General features: G+C 55.3%; 1 protein-coding gene across 1 annotated transcript in view; it reads left to right on the top strand.

The window, feature by feature from the left end:
• Positions 1-1,836: 1,836 nt before the first annotated feature.
• Grik4 (glutamate ionotropic receptor kainate type subunit 4) overlaps positions 1,837-13,007 on the top strand; it is a 410,759-nt gene continuing 399,588 nt past the window's right edge. Inside the window, 1 exon segment of the mRNA XM_078047176.1 lies at positions 1,837-2,021. The gene's annotated coding sequence lies outside the window, so the exon portion shown is untranslated.

Raw genomic sequence — 13,007 nt, forward strand, 5'->3', positions numbered from 1 at the left:
GTAAGGGGAATGAGTTCCAGAGTGAGAGAACAGAGCCAGAGTTAAACTCAGCTGTGTAGCCCATTCACCTCAGAGCCTTACTGTCTCGCAGGTGATCTTAAACTTGAACGGGTTTCCTCATCGGTGAAATGGGGTTAGGTTTCCCTTACACCTACCTTACAAAACTGATATGAAGGATTTTGGAAACCACACTTGTGTGGGCAGTTTGCTCTTGGCACACAGTAGGTGCTAAATAATGTTTGTCTGGAGAAATGGAGCCCTGTTCAGTTTGGTGACTCCCCTTCCTAAGGAGCATTGAAACCCAGTATGGAGGTGGGAGAGGGAGGACAAGGCTCTTGCAGAGAGTCATATTCCTCACCAAGCAGGAAGCTCAGTGCTGGCTGGCTGGCCAAGAGGAAGAAAATGTCAATGAATATTCTATAGTTCACATACAAACCTTTCATGCCTGAGATCCAACCAAATATGTCTGGGGACGATTTTTTCACAAACAATTTTGCTGAGACTGGGTGTGCTGATGAGTGTAAGATAGGGACAGAGGGCAAATGCACTCTGACAGCCATTACAACATCCCACCTTAACTTACAGTGTGAGATTCCAAATGTGCCTCTTGACACAAATAGTATGAGGTGCATCATTAGAGCCTCAGTGCTTTCATTTAACTCATTGGGGCAACATTCCTAAACCCCAATCTGCAAACAGTTCAGCTAGCTTCTTCCCCTCTCCTGCAATTCCTGCCAGCAGAACTGACTTCTTGGCAGAGCTGTCTCCTGAATGGATGCCCCAGTAAAAACCTTGCTTGCATGTTTGCTCACTTGACTTGATGACATTTCAATCTGGGGTCAAAAGAGTCCAGTGTTCAGCATTAGCAGGGTGTATGTGTGTGTGAGGGGAGGCAATCAGTTCATTGGTGCTTTCAAGACAGAGGCCCTGTGGGTTGGAAAAGGGGAACTAATAGGTTTGAGGAGTTCACATGTCCCTTGGGCCTCCTGTTCCTGCTGGGCTCCCATTCCCCAGACCCATTTTTCAGACAGCTATGATGTAGTAAATGAGGATGGAACCGCATGTCAGGGGGCTTGGTTTCCCCCTGATCCTACCACATGGTCCCTTCCCCTCTCATAGCCTTTGGCTCTTGGTGGGTAACGTGAAATGACAGCTCCTCCCAAGATGTTTGTGTTCATTAAGTAGTGCCTTGGAACCATCAAGTGCAAGCTGTTGCTCTTCAGCTCCCTGGAACAGGTGGAACAACGTGGTCAATATGGTCTTGCCCAGAAATCCTCCGGCTCTCCATCTTCCGTGCCCCCACCAAGGCCAGTCTCTTGGGTTAACAGGGCACGCTCATCCCTCGCGCTGTTCCCCAAACGCCACCAGGAGGCGCCCTTTGCCCACCGAAGCTGGCCGGGCTAATAACTCCCGGGGGCCGGGGTGGGCTGCCCCTTTGCGCAGGGCTGTGGAGGGTGCGGGCTGCGTCCGGGTTCCCCACCTGAGCTCCAGACATCGCCGCGCCCGCGCCTCGGCCTGCCGAACGCCCGTCGTCCGGGCTCAGCGCCTCTCCCCAGCAGGGCGCCTCCCGCTTGGCCGGCCCTGGCGGCCGCAAGTTTGCCGGGGTTTCTCGGACCCGTCCCCCGGCCGCCACTGCCGCCGCTCCGCTGCCCCTGAGCCTGGGCTCTGGGCGCGCTCCGCGGGTCCCGGAGTGGTCTCAGGGGCTTGCGGCTGCCGGCGGGGTGCGGGCCGGCCCCGAAGGGGCGCCCCCCCGGCCGGCGCGAGCGGGGCCGCCGCAGTTCCCGTGCTGCCCGCCGGGCGGCGCCCCGCGCCTCGCAGCGCGCCTCCCGCGCTCCCCGCTCCCGGCTCGCTCGCAGCCGGACACAGACTCTGCCTTCGGCTGCCGGCGGATCGGGCTGGAGCCACCGCGGTTGCTGCGGAAGAAAAAAAAAAAAAAAAAAAAAAAAGGAAAACAACAGCCCAGCGGCCGGCAGAGCAGCACCCGGCCCCTGGCTCAGCCCCCGGAGTGCGGAGCCGCCCAGGTAAGGGCATCGGCCCGCCGCGGAGACCCCAGCCCGCACCTCGGGCTGCCCCCGAACCCCCCCCCCAGTGCCATCGCGCCGGCCCCCCGCCGCGCCGCACCCCGACTTCTGACGTCTCCGCCGCTCCTACCTTCGGGGGCCGCGGCTCGGCCCCCGCCCCCGCCTCCCCTCTCCCGCCTTCAGCTGCCCGGTCCCCGGCACCTCGGTGCTTGCGTCCCCCAATTCGCCACCGAGCCCCCGCCGCTGTGCTCCCGTAGTTCCTCCAGTCTCCATCACCGTCTGTCTCCCTCCTCTGCATCCCCTCCCTGGCTCGCCGTCCTCCCGCTGTGGTCCTCCCCCTTCCCGGTACAACTCCCAGCCCTGCCTCTGCCCCCTGCAGGGATGATGGCCCCTTCCCGACACTGGCGCTTCTCCCCCATCTCGTCACCCTCCGCTTCTCCCCGCGCTGCTCTTCCCCAGCTACGGTCCTCCTTCAAGCGCAGCCTTGCACCCGAAGCCCTCTCCCCTTCCCATGCTGCCATCTGCCTCGACTGCCCCTTGCCCCTGCCCTGGACTCCGGCCACCACCACACCCCCCACCCCACGGGTCGTCTTGCTTTGGCAGAACCAGCGTCCTATCAGAAATGACCCTCCTTCCCGCGACTAATGGGGTTCCCAGACATCCCACCCTAGTTCACCGAGTGGGGAAGTGAGGGAGAAACTCTAGAGACCTGCATTAGGCGCGGGAGGGGGAGGGGGCTGGGTGGAGGGGGAGGGGAGCCCATGGAGATGCTCTCCCGTGGGGACTGGCAGAGCAGGAGCGGCTCAGACCTGGCTGGGTGGAGGGCGTGCAGGCAACTGCTGGGACAGGGGGTTCAAGGCGCTGTGAGCACCTGTGCCTCGCGCCTGGCTCCCTGGAGCTGAGGAAAGTGAGGGAGGAGGTGGAGCCTGGGGAGAGTTGGCTGAGGGCCTTGGGTTGAGGTTGATCGCTGAAGGGGCTGGGACAGGTCCCTTTTGCCCGGCTGCCTGGCAGTGGTGGGGCAATGCGGGCTGAGCCGCTCCCCGCCTGGACCTTGGGCTGCTTGGCTCTTGGCATCTGTACTTGATGCTGCCATCTTCCTCCTGGTGCTGTTGTCTGGTGATGCCACGCGGTGCCACCTCCCTGCCTCCCTCCAGTGGCTCTCCTGGGCATGTCTCCCAGGGGCCTGGGTTGTCTGGAAAGAGGAGAGGAGCTCTGGCAAGGCTGGGCCTTTCTGCCCTGCAGTGGGCATCTCTCAAGACCAGACCAAGAGGTCTGAGCCCTGCCAGGGATGAAGAGAACTACAATCACGTGCACTCCCTGTGGGTCACTTGGTGGTAGTGACACTTCTAAGAGCACCTGGATACAGCTGATGTGGCATCCACTGGGATGGGGACATTGGGGTTGGCAGTGGGCATGTGAGAGCAAAATCCTATCTTACATTAGTCCCTGAGTGTCTGTGCTTGGTGGTGGGCAAAGGGGTTGGAGAGTCAGCTGTGATCCGTCCTGCCAGGGAAGGAAGCTCCTGGAATTCCACTGGGCATCTATGGGCTTGCTTTATTTGCTGAAGCCGCAGCTCATGCTTCATCATTAATCAGGTTTATTATTTTCCTCACCGGCTGGATGTGTTCCTCAAGGTCATGACCCTTTGGAGAAGTTAATCTAATATGCACACATTACAGTGGCTGGGTTTGTTTAATTTTCCATATTTTGTTCATTTCATGTGGCCTGGGCTTGCCCACCAGCTTCCTGCCTGTCTTACCAGCTCACCTCTCTCCTCTTCTGGACCTGTCACCTGAGCCCCAGAAGCAGGGCTGGTCCCTAGTGGGGAAGGGACAGGTGCTAATGGAGTTGGGAGGAGATCATAGGTTTCCAAGTTATTACCTTCCTCCTTCCCTTTGCATCTTGATCATTGCTGTTTTTCCAGCACTGGAAAGTTCCGAGAGACTGGGGCTTCTTCATAATTTCACTTTCCAGTTTGGTTTCCCTTAGGATGGGGAGGGGACATTTTTGTGAAGGGAGGAAAGTGAACCCTTCTCTAGGAAGGTGGGCAGTGCTGCTGGAAGACAGGGGGCCCTGGAGACAGGAGCTCAACTCCCCTGAGCTGGGTCTCAACCCTGAAGAGATGGGACGGGGGGTAGGGGGGAGACAGGCTCCGCGTGACATGGAAAACCAGCTCAGAAAGCAAGAGTGGTGAGTGGGACACCGGTAGCTATGTGGCTGGTGAGAATGGGCAGCCGTAGTGCGCATGTGGGAAGAACACAGCTCTTGTCCCTGCTGCAAAGTATTCATCCCTTATATGTGTACAGAGTTCTGCAGCTTTCCAGATGCCTTTCAGCAGAATGACTTTGATCCCTACCATGGCCCTATAGCATTTGGTCTGTACCAACAGCCAGTAAGGAGGTATCAGTGACCCACAGAAACTGAGGCTCAGAGAAGTTGAATAACTGATCCAAGGCTCCATAGTCATGTGGGAGGTCTCTGGACTCACAGTCCTGTGCTCATGGGGGAATTCTTGTCACTTTGTAAGGTCTCAGCTTCTCAGTCCTCAGATAGGCCACCTCTCCCTCTCCCATGCTTCAGTCCATCCCAGTGATAGCTCAGGGCTTTCTTCCTTCATGTGGGACACACTGTGTCTTACAGGTGACCCTGTCTCAGGACCCCTCAGTGGCAGTGGGCTCCTGAGTATAGTTCAGATGCCTTTGCTTGAAGTTGAAGGCCATATGCATGTGGTGTAGCCTCAGGCCATGTGTGTCATCTGGCATGACCTTCTGCTCACCTGTGTGCTCAGGCACCATCCGTATGCTCTCACTATGCCCCTGTCCTTGCTTTTTGTTCATTGCCAGGGATCAAACCCGGGACTTCACGCACACTAAGCAGGTGCTCTGCCACTGAGTTCCAGCCCCTGCCCATCCACATCTTGCGCTGCCTTCAGAGTGCAGCCCGAGGCAATTATGGCATGGAAGGGACAGCAGCTCCGGCTGCTCAGTGTCAGGCCCATCCAGGTATCTGTCCTCTCAACCCTCTCTGCATGACCTTGGACAAGAGACTTAACCTCTCCGAACCTCACTTTCCTCACCTATAAAATGAGGATAATCTGCATCAGAGGGCTGGCAGCATGGAACGTGAGTGGCGGGAATGTGAGTGGACACAGGCAAAGGGCTGCTGGGGCATGTCCCCTGGGTGCCCAACCTACTCTCCCTCTCCTTGAGCCTGGCTAGTTCCCTAATCCTGCCCAGAATTCATAACTCTCTGCCCTGTCTGTCTCCTGACTCGGACAGCAAATCCCTTGAGGAGCAAGGCCTTTGCTCCTCGCAGGACAGGCACTGTCCTTCATGACCTGTAAACTGGCCCCATGAATAGTGGGGACATAAGAAACAGTTGTTATTTGAGTATACTTTTTTGTTACATAAAACAGGGTATGTCTTACATTTAGCAAATTCAGTATGAAAAAAAAATCTCATACCACAGCACCAGGCTGGGTGGATTATGAGAAGGAAGACAGGAATCAATTGAACATCATATTGACTACATATTCTGCTTGTTTTGCTCAATCACCCCAGTTGCCTTGTGAATTAGATGTGCCAATCTCCACCTTCACAGAGAACAGGTAGTCCCTGGGGCCCCGCAGTGTCAATACACCCTGTCCCAAGTCACAGTCTAGTGGGAGCTCCAGATCCTAGAGACACTCAGATTTACGTGCAGTGCAGCTTGGGCTGGGGGGTTAGTAGGTAGTTAGTGTGGGGCAGGCCCTGTTCTTTCCTCTGCAGGTGAATTATTTGGGTGGAGAGTATGCTGGACCCTGCTCAGGTGGAACCTCATGCCTGTGTTCACAGGCACCGTGGATGTGAGAAGCAGGCATTCCAAGCTGGATGGAGCCCACAGGGGAGGCCTTCACAGAGATGGGGGTGAACAGGGGCTGCACAGGCAACAAGAGGGGAGAGGATGGAGCGAGTGGGCAGAATGGACGGGGCAGGTACAGAGTCCTGTCTGCTGTAGAGGGCTTGTTCAAGGCATAGAGGAGGGTAGGTAGAACTGACTGAACTCCAGAGAGAAAAGGCTCAGGCAAAGGCAGCAGGCTGTGGGGAGTCGCTGAAGATTCTTGGGCAGAGGAGTGTTGTGCCAAAAGAGGGGTTGAGGGCTAAGCGGGGGTGCACTTGAATGACATTTCCAAGGAACAGCAGAACGTGCCGACAGATTGGGTATAGCAGACGAAGGAGCAGGAAGTGTCGGGATAACTTTGAGATTTCTAGCCCGGGAGGCCAGGGAGACTGGTGATGCTGCTTTCAGAAATAGGGAAGCCAGAAGGGGAAGCAGGGCTGAGGGAAAGCCGGGGCGCTTTCCCCAGACTGCCTTGAGGGGGCTGCCTGGAGCATTCAGGGACAGGGTCCTGTGGCCTCTAGAGTTGCTGGACAGCAGCTAAACAGTCCTGTGTGGCACACGCTGCATGAAGAACTGGCTCCAGGGGTCTCTGATGTCTGAATTTTACCTCCCCAACTTCCTGTTAGTGCTTGCTGCCCGCTTCAAGGCCCCGGATCCTGTACCCAGCACTCCCTGCCCTCCAGTCCTCCTCCTGTGTCTGTTACCTCCAGGGGACTGAGAATGGAGCTGACATCCAAGAGGGCTGGAACCATGTCCAAGATGTCCCTGATGCTTACAGAGAGCAGGTGCTAGTAAATATTTGTCCTGTTCAAGGGGCCTCAACTCGTATTTAGCAAGTGTGTGTTACAGAGCTAACTGCACAGACCCTGTGGGCCTCAGGCCTCTGGGAACTGGTCCGGCTCCACAGCCTGCTGTACTTCCTCATGTCCGTGACTCTCTCCTCTTGGCGCCCAGCCATGCAGTACTGGCTTGTGTGGCCAGAAGTCCCCGGGCCTGTGGGAACACTGCTGACAAGCCTTGCTTCCTCACTCAGTCTTGACTTTGAAATAGGCTGCTCTTCAGCCCAAGAGAGGTCTTGGGGGTCCACAGACCCGCTGCTGGGAGCCCCAACCTCCTCATCTCTAAGTCAGGGACAGTTTTCTCAGAGGCACCAAGGAAAACCAGGTAGTCTGGGATTCCCTGTGCAGGGTGCTGCGTGTCACTGTGGCCATGAGGCGACGAAAGGGAAGCCGCCGTATGCACAGTCACCCTGGGCATCTTGGGGAGAGGCCATGCTGTGGCCTAGCGGAAGAGAACAGGGTTAAAGCAGGAAACCTAGGTTACAAAACGCTGCCTCGGTTTCTTCTCTAAAATACGGGCATGTGGCGAACTTTACCTCTCGGAATTCCCATTTCAGTGAGATGCTTACAGGGAGCCCCTGGGGGCTTCTGCCACAACCCGTGAAGGGAGCAGGCTGACCCTCCAGGACAGGGGAGTCCTAGTGGTGGCCTGGGAGGGTGGCTGTGGAGTAAGTACATGTTTAGAATTGGAGTTTAAGGATGAGAGTTAAAGAGGAGGATTTAATAGAATGAGAAATCAATAGCCCAGAGGAGGTTAAGATGTGTGAGTGAGTGGCCAGCTGCAAGGCACACTTCATGAAAAAGAAAAGTTTGAGATGAAGTGGAAGATGGAGGCAGAGCTCAGGGTGGGAAGCTGGGGTGGTCTGCTCTGCTCAGCCAGCTCTGCAGCCTGGAGCTGGCTCCTGAAGAAAGAAACTGGATCTCAGGAGCGGTGTGAAGGGTGGCTGTCTATAGCTCTCTCCCTGTCAGGTGACCTGGGCGGGCATCTCCCTTGCTCCCTGGAGGCTGGGTAGTGCAGTGGTTAGCACTTGTGTATCAGGGTCTTCCAAATTCAGCTGCCTGGCTTAGGGCACAGAGCTAAACCAGCTCCACAGTGACCTCTGTAATCTCAGCAGGTGTGGAGGAGTTCCTGGTCACTGGCAGCAGTTGTTGTTAGAAGTATTATTACATTTTTATCTTTATAGCATCTTGCTAGCCCTGCCCAAGTACATAAGACCCTACAGGAATAAAGCTGGGAACAGTGGTATATACCTATAATCCCAGAAATTTGGGAAGCTGAGGTAGGAGGATCAGAAGTTTGAGGCCAGCCTCAGTAATTTATCAAGAACCTCAACAACTTAGCAAAATGCTATCTTAAAATAAAATGGGTTAGGGATGTAGCTCAATGATAATGCCTTCCTGGGGTCAATCTTCAGTACTGGGGGGAATAAAGACTCCACAGAAGTAACATGCCCAATGAGGTTGGGGAGAGGATGAGGTAGGGATGTCATGCTTTTAGGAAGCAGGAACCCCCCCCTTTTTTTTAATCAGTGAAGTCTTGAGTGGATTTAATCTAAGCCCCAGACAGAAGAGGACCCAGAGAGGTGAGGTCACTTGACCAGGCTGTACAGCTAGGGAAGGGCAGAGCTGGGGTATAAGCCCAGGCTCCATGCTCCCCTGCCTGTGTCCCTTTTACTGGGTTTTGTGGTGAAAAGACTGAAAACGAGAAGCTTCAACAATCTTTTGGTTCAGTCCCAACATCCAGACAAACTTGAACTATAATGAAGCAGGAGAATGAAGACCCTGAATCTTGAAAGCCCTCCACTGTGAGCGCCATGGGGGCAGATATGGGGCTTTGTTTTTTTGCCCCACACCAGGCTGACATAGAGTAGATGTGAATTCAACAAAATCAATGACAATGACCATAATAATAGCTAATGTTTATTCACTGCTTATTGCATAGCCTGCATGACACAGTGGAGTCTCTGTATGTTATCTTAGTTAAAAAATCCTCTTAATAACTGCTGTGGACTGAATGTTTGTGTTCCCCCAAATTTACTTGTGGAAATCCTAACCTCCAATGTGTTGGCATTAGGAGGTAGGGCCTTTGAGAATTGATTAGGTCATGAGGATGGGCCCCTCAGGAATGGGATTAGTGCCTTTCTCACAGGGACCCCTCAGAGGTCCTTCATGTCTTCCACCATGTGAGGATGTGGAGAGAAAGTGCTGTCTTTGAAAATTCTCACCAGACCCTGAACCTGATGGTGCCTTGATCTTGGCCCTCCCAGCCTCCAGAACTGGGAGATAAATTTCTTTTGTTTATAAGCCATCCAATCTATCGGATTTTCTTATAGCAGCCTAAATGGACAAAGATATTAACTTTAAGGAGCTGTTGTTATACCTATCTAACAGATGAGGAAGCCGAGATCCAGAACAGATGACTTATTAACTCAAAATCCCATAGCTAGTAAGAAGTAGAGTTGGAATTTGAACCCAGGTAGTCTGATTTCAGACTCTGATGACAGTTCCTGCGTGTGCCTGTGTGTGTCTGTGTGTGCACATATGCGTGTGTCGTGGAATCTGCACGGATCCTCCTCTGATTTCCTAGACTCTCCTTCTGGCTTCCTCGCCACTTCCATTCCTCATGTCTTAGGCCAGGAGGCCAAAGCTCATTTCTAGAGCTGACACCCCCCATGGCCCACACCAGCCCAGCCAGCGGCCAGCAGGCCTGGGGAGCTGGCAGCGGGGCCCTCTGCACTGGGATGCTTTTCTGTCTTGGGCGTGATTTCTTTGACCTTGAGTGGGATGGTCAGATGGGGAGTCAACTAAGGATCCACCCCTCGTTGCAGTGTTCCCTGAATTGTGTGTTGGTCTTTTCCACCGCGGAGGGTGTCCAGGGAAGGACGTGGGGTCGAAGCAGGAAAAAGGCAATGACGGAAGCACTGGTGAGACCCTCTCACGAGCCGTCAAGTGACACTGGACTCAGGGGTTAGCTCCAGCCCTCACCCTGGCGGGACCAGCCAGAGTCCAGTCTATTCACCAGCTGCTCCAGGCTGGCTGGCGTGGCTGCCCTGGGCTGTAAGCCGGGGATTCGTGGGAGGGAACCTCACTGGGGTCTTGGACTTTCTTTCAGCAGAATAACTGGGGCCATCTTTGGGAAGAAGTCTGAGGCAGCACTGGGTGACAGTTAGGGCTATTCTTGCTCTTGATGGGTCTCCTGTAGCCTAGTTCAGTCCTAAGATCACTACAAATAACATCCATAGCAAGGTTGCTCATAGGGTGGGCTGGGGGTCTTTCTCTTTCTGGTGGTGGTAGAGTAGGTTTCAGAGTTGGGGACTTGAGAGTGGGTTTAAGGAGGGCCAAAATGTCCTTCTGGAGCCATTTCATGGAGCCCCTCTGCAGCCCCTCCCCAGCCTCTGTGAGCACAGCCCACCCTTGGGCGGGAGGCTGCCGTGCCACTTCTGATGGTCAGTCACCTGCCCAAAGGCTTATTAGGTTCTTGGTGACTTCCATCTCCCCCAAAGATCGCCAAGGCCTATAAACCTGAAAGGTGGATAGGACTGGTGGAAATTATTGTCCCCAACTCTCAGAATTTCAAAAACCTAGCTGAAAACCACCTAGTTGTTGTATGGGGAAGGGGGTCAGGACCCAGAACCACTGCTGTTCAGCGTTCGTTTGTGCCTGTGGTGGAAAGAGCCATCCTCCATAATCCCTGCTCTTCCCAAGGCTGAGAATGGACGCAGAACAAAGCAGGGTTTGTCCAGGGATGACAATGCCTGTTTGATTGCTGGGAAACTAAAACCCTGGAGGTTAAACCAACCACAAAATGTTATTCCTGGGAGGAACCTGGGGTCATGGCGTTGGACCTCCCACCTGAGGCTTCTCCCGATGGAGCCTCCTGTGGATGTTCCCCGGCTCCAGCTGCCCCGCCCCGTCTTCTGAAAGGCAACCTGGGGGCACACCTGCCGTATCCAGGCACTGCTGTAGGTTGTTGGTAGGTACCAATTTGGTCTCCCCGCCTCCCTGTGCAATGGGTGCTGTAGTCTTAAGAGTGAGGAAGCAGACCCACAGTGATCGCGTAGCTTGTCTGAGGTGAGCCCTGGGAGTGGTGAGCTGGGAGATAAATGAGGCCACCCGGGCCGTGCTCTTGACCTCGCAGGGCAAGCCCCAGCCTGCTGCCTGGCACCTGGAAGGGGCTCAGTCAATGTAGGTGACTCTCTTGAAGATACCAGAAGGTTCTGTCTTCAGCGAGCCACATCTACTTCCCTTGGGTCCTCATCCCACTCCCCTCCTTGTAACCCTGGGTGTTGCAGATGCCCACTGAGCAAGGGACAAAGCCGTGTTCAATCCCATCCTCCCTGCATGCCCAGACTCTTTTCTTCAGACTGAAGACTCTGGGTGACAGTAACCCAGGAGGCTTGGAGAAGTGTCCAGGGCTTGGGCTTGCCTCCAGGGAGACCGTTGCCTGGACCCTGGCCACTCAAGGCCAGGCAGCGGGTTGCCACATACCCACGGGTGAGCGTCCATTTCCAGAATGCCTGCTGTGTGTGGCACTGGACGCAGCAGGTGTAGCAGGCCACGCCCCAAGACCTGTCCTCCAGAATGCGCGCAGGTATCGGCTCAGTCTGCGAGATGCCACAAAGTGGGCCTTTGAGCTTCTAGGTGGCTGGTGCTGCAGACATCCATGAGAGGGTCCCAAATTCAGATGACCCAAATCTAGGAGCACAGAGTGGGCACCTGGGGGAGAAAGCTCACGCGTTTATGGGAGCTAAAATAGCACCATCCGACGCTCCTTTGAAGAGAAGAGTCCTGCCAGAGCCCAGGTAAATAGGCTGGAACAGGAGCTCTGCCGGGAAGGTGCAAACTGGCGGTGAACAGGCGTCGGGCTGCGTGGGGTGGAAAGTCAGCCGAGAGTGCGTTTCCCCTGCGATCTGGACTGCTCCCCTCGCCCCTTCCCCGGAGGAGAGCTGTTAGGTGGGATGGCCAGAGCTTGACCTTGGGCTGCAGAGCTGAGTGGAGCTGTCCTTCGCCCTACATTCCTGGGGCAGTGCTGCTGCTGCTCTTTGCTTCCCAGTTTCTGTCCTTACATGTCACTGTGAGTCCTCATAGCAGCCCTGCACTGGAGCTAAATTAGTCCTGCTTGACAGGGGAGACCACAGATGCTCAGAGAAGCCGAGTCCCTTGCACAAGGTCACACAGCTGAAGCCAGCATTGCTCTGTTCTCTTATACTGCTGCGTCTCCACAGTGGCCAAGGCCTTCTGCAGAGCTTGGAGGAATCTGCTCAAGCCTCCAGTTCCCAGCAGGGTGGGAATGAAAGCAGCCCACCTGAGATGGTCAGGTGGAGGTGGTAAGACAAGGCCAGGCCACCCCTGGGTGCTTCAGGGAGGTCTGAAGAGACTCTTCCCACAGACATGGATTCCCCTGGCGCAGGCACTGTGTCTCTTTCTCAGCATTCATTCCTCAACATTTAGGGTGGTACCTGCATATAGTAGATGCTCAATGCACACTTTTTGAATGATCAGCTTCCTCTGTGAGTGCTTGTCTGTAGAGGTCTGGATCCTAGAGCCCTGGACTAGCAATAAGCCTCTGGAAGCTTGGATGGGAGGGCTTCGGCTCACAGGCATGTAGGGTTCAGAAGTCAACTCTGGATCCCCTGCTGGATGGCAGGATCACTTCTCAGGTTGGCATCACCCATGATGGAGCTGAGCCAGTAGAGGGTAACCTTGGTGTGCGGGATCTTGGCCTAGGACACTTTGCCTCTTCCTTGAAGCCAGCTGAGTCTGGCAACCAGGGGTATAGGGGATTGGATCAGGGTGGGTAGTGAAAGCAGAGGCAGCATATGGGGTGACAGCTGTGATTCTAGATCAGGGTTGGGGGGACACACAGCTCCCGTGAGTCAGGAGGAGGCTCTGGGAGTAGAGGCCAGACCCAGGCTGTAGCTCTAGGTGCACCCACCATGGGCTGGGCCTGTGCGGGCTGCAGTTTGCTTACCCTGAAGTAGACTCAGGTCTGAGGGGGGCAGGGGCAGCATGGGAGGTGGTGCTGTGGGGGCAGAGTCCTAGGAAAAGGCTGTCTCTGTGCAGAGACGAGAAGGCCCCATGACCCAGAAGAGGACCCAGGCCTGGGGTCACGATCATGCCTGGACCTTGAGCCATGGGGCCCGCACTGAAGCTTTCTGGAGGAAGCCGTGGTGCTGGTGCTCTTCGGAGCTGCGCGCGCCTTCCCTCCTTACCCCTTGGGCTGGCTCAGCGTGGGTCTGATCTGGGCCCTGAGTGAACGGACAGATCT

Source organism: Ictidomys tridecemlineatus, chromosome 4 (assembly GCF_052094955.1).
Source record: "Ictidomys tridecemlineatus isolate mIctTri1 chromosome 4, mIctTri1.hap1, whole genome shotgun sequence".
Classification (NCBI taxonomy): Eukaryota; Metazoa; Chordata; class Mammalia; order Rodentia; family Sciuridae; genus Ictidomys; species Ictidomys tridecemlineatus.